Raw genomic sequence first — 4124 nt, 5'->3', positions numbered from 1 at the left:
TACAAAATTGCTGAATGCATGACTGCTGAATTGCTGAAGGCATGTACACTGAAACAGCACATCAGTGCTTCTGATATGAGGAAAAAGAAAATTAACTGAGAAAAAATTGCAGGGCACCATTGAAGCAAGCAAGCGTATCATAGCTCGTGATGTGAACAAAAATAAATCTACATGTATGTACACCTAGTCTTTACAAGCACTGTGCGGTGGCTTCCGCTGCAATGAGGGCCGGGCGAGGGTACCAACGCCTTGCAGTCGTGGACCACGTCACCGAGAAGTTGACCTGGCGCAGCTTCCAATGATAGCCTGGCCTTCCCGCCTGTGTTTGCGGCTAGTAACTCCAGCGCCTCGGCCTGCCGGTTTGCCCCCATCTCGCAGCTGCGGCATGAGCTGGAAACCAAGAAATGTGTTGCCATTATGATCTATAAATTTCCTGCTACCGACTCTTCGCTGGAAGCTTCTGTTCGTGACGAGTTTCAGTGTGTGCAAAAATTTCCTCTGTGTTGAAAATCCACTGACCCAATGGCATCCATGAATGGTGCTTGGTTCACCGCACAACCAACGCACTTCGTTTGGACAGACCAAAGCGGTGCCGGAATTCATTTTCGCTCATCTCATCAAACGCATCTCACACCTCTAACCACCTCTGCATGAGAAACAACCAAACAGCCCTTTTCAGGGCTACACAATCGTTTGCCCGGCTTTACGCGATGACTGACACAATCTCCTTCCGAAACCCTAGCTGCTGCAGTATGCAAAACATACAGCAAGCAGGTGTAACACAGGTGCAAAAATGTGCATTTGTGTATGATGGCTAATGTGAAGAAGTTATATAACGAGCTTGCTTTTTGAACAGTATATTTAGCAATAGCACATTTTCAGTTTCACTTTGAAGCAACTGACAAAATAGGGAAACATTTCAAGATGTTGAACATTTTTGCAATGCTACCTTTTGCTACATTTCCCATAACTGCAAGGCAGGACACCTGTTTATTCCATCTGACAGTTATGCATACAACTAACTAGCTCCTGCAACCGTTTGCCAAATTTTTTTCGTGCAGCTTTTTGTCTTTATGCCCCCAGATGTCATCTCTTCACAAACATATGCCTGCACGCATGAGCACCACCTGTGAGCATGTAAGCACCATCTACAGTTAATCAAAACATCAGCGAAACTTACGAGTTGGGGCACGGGGAAGATCCTGGGCCACATCCTCTTCAAGCCACACCAGCAGCAGCTGGAGCAGGCTCACCTGTATAGTAAGAAGTTTCTTGATTGACACACTGAGTGCAATAAGAAGTATGGAGTGGAAGTGGACAATAGCAATGTTTTTTAGAATTGGTTTCAACACGCGGCATGCTATGACGACACAGGACTTCGGAGAGAGGGGTGGAGGGGGGGGGGGAGCAAGCCTACTGGCTACGCACCTCACTCGACTCGAGGGTCTGAGAAATGGGTTTGTAACACGTAGGGTCGTCTAATGAGCTTCGAAATATAGTTCGCGGCTGTTCTTTCGTCATCACCGCAAATGTGGCTGTTTCGCATTCTGTTCTGGGCGGTGCAACATGTTGCACCTCAGCTAACGCGGCGGCCGGGTGATCCACTCGATATTGTTTGAAAAAGTAAAACTAACAGCGCGTAATGGCTCGAAGCAAATGAGCCCACTTGTTCGCAGCATACAAGTAACAATGATATTCTAAGCCAGTGCTTACCGATTCAGACCCACCGACTCTGGGCCTCGCACACTCGTCTCTGTCGAGCACGACACGGCCGCGGTAATCCGAAATCTGGCCGCCTCGGGTGCCGCTGTAAGCACAAGCGGGACGTGTAAGATGACCGACCACAATACAATTGTGCTCGCACTCACCTCTGCTGCCTCGGAGTTTGGCAAGACCCTGCTGCGAATAGTAGCGCTCATTCCTCCATTGGGCCTGCCACTGGGCTCTGGTATTACGCGCAGGGATTCTTCGTTCAAAAGCGCTACTAGCTCCTGCCACATGTCGTCCCGGTCCTCCCTTGTGAACGACGGCTCCAGCGGGCACGACAGCGTCGCGATCTTTCACAAAAGCCAGCAGAAGCTCCTTTTGACGATCCGACACCCGAGAACCAACGCAGACGTTGCGATGGGACGACATTTTGAAACTGCGTCAGCCGCTACTTTTCTCTTTTTTTTTTCGCGTGCGCGACACCATCTAGCGACGACGTCAAAAAAAACAAACATTATTAAATATCATTACTCAAAGCTGTTGCTGTTTGAAAAAGCGTTTGAGCTTGAGAAGCAAAAGCAATAATTTTCTGTAAAGAAATTATATTTATTAAAAGGCTAGAAACGCTTCACGGTCCCCGTGCCGACGTCACAGGATGCGCGTCTACTTCCGGAAAGCTTTCCGCTTCACGATTGGCTGTCCTCTTCCTCTCGGCGGTTCCAGGCGGGAGAGCTGCGCCTCCTCTCACTTTTGTGACGTAGGCACCGCAGAACGAACGCGAACGAACAGAGATCTCCGATCGCCCCCCAGACTGTGGCTGGGTGAGAAGGGGACGCGTGCGAGCGTCTCTTTCTACCTGCCCCTAGCGGCCAATGTCAGCCAACTTGAGGCGGCCCACAGCGAGCAACGCAGCTCCCTCTGGTCAGTAGACGGTGCCTATAGTACATGCGCCGGCCGCGGTTGCGTGGGAGGCGCTGCGACATGGGGGCCGAGAGGAGGAAAGAGGCGAACATTATGTGGACGCGCCGTCGGGCGGAGTGTCCACACCTAAATTATTTTTCTTACACCGTGGGGTGAACACACGAGCGCGTGGCCGACGGCACTGTCAGCACCGCGTAACGGTCGTCTGAGGAAACATCACGTATGCGCATCATGCGTTCTACGAAATAATCTTTCCACCGCGCGCACATTAGCGTATCCACAACAAGCGTATCCATGACGTGTGCGCGCGGTGGAAAGAGTGTATCGCGTCGCTGACGGCGTTCACAGTACCGTCAGCGACGCGCTCGCGTGTTCACCCTACAGTGCTCATCGCTGTACACGTTTCATTGCTGGAACATCACGCGTGCGCGCTTCTGAGTAGTTTCTTTCATGTGCTTTTTTCCTAAACACAGGATACAATTTTCATACAATAGAGCATAAGAGCATGAATGTTTGTCGCTTAAGCTGCAGAAAGCCGCTACATGGATCGGTGTACTAGCACAAATAAGAATTTGCATGTATCGTGTCTCGATAATGCCGTATGTACGATTCGGGGCGCGAAGTATCGCCTACTGAATAGCTTGCATTCTCTTAGTTTCCGTTATGACAATAACCAACAACTAACACTAGCATGGTCACTTTTCTACCCAAAGGTGGTCTGTAGAAGAATGACTGACTCACATTTTTGGCTACTGACACTTTTTTGGCTAGTTGTTCAGTGCTATCAAAGTTGATAATACTAGATAACACATAACATTAACTTCATACGCCAAATTCAAAGTACTTCTTTTTCGTAAATGTTTTGCCATTGGTCGGCCGACTTCGCTAATATATCCAGCATCAGGATTCGTCCAAACATTCCCGCACGAATGCTTTATGCAAAAGTTTTATGTGAGTACTAAATCTCTGCATACCGAATTTGACATCATAATTATAGCTGTATATCCTCTACATACTTTCAGCCGCTGTGTGTGGCGCGAGTGTTATAAAACTACACGGATAGTTTCCTACCTGTGTGTGTACATGTATTTACTCACGCGCGTGTAATGGTCAAGCGTAGCAAGCGCATTTGCTCTAGTGATGTCACATAATTTTAGTTGGTGAAAGTTGTAAAAGAACATGGTTGATCCCTCCGTCACAGGAATCGGAATAACACGAAAGTAGAGCGTGCCCTTACAGAAGTAACTGAATGCTCACTGTACATTTATATAAGAGAGTTTGCACAATGTATATTGATGTCTGGCAGCTATAGCACCGTTTAACGTGGATATACCCACTTTGATGAATGGGGGTACATCTCCATCCCGACGACTAACGTCCATGCTAAGTGATTAAACAAACCCTTGTGGTAGCTGTAATAGTTAACGGTGAAAGCGTAATCAAAGAACGAGGTGTGATAGCCTGAAGAGCATCGCATATTGGACGCAGAACTTGGT

The sequence above is a fragment of the Rhipicephalus sanguineus genome, chromosome 7, assembly GCF_013339695.2.
Source record: "Rhipicephalus sanguineus isolate Rsan-2018 chromosome 7, BIME_Rsan_1.4, whole genome shotgun sequence".
Taxonomy (NCBI): domain Eukaryota; kingdom Metazoa; phylum Arthropoda; class Arachnida; order Ixodida; family Ixodidae; genus Rhipicephalus; species Rhipicephalus sanguineus.
Note: the sequence above shows the minus strand (reverse complement) of the source record.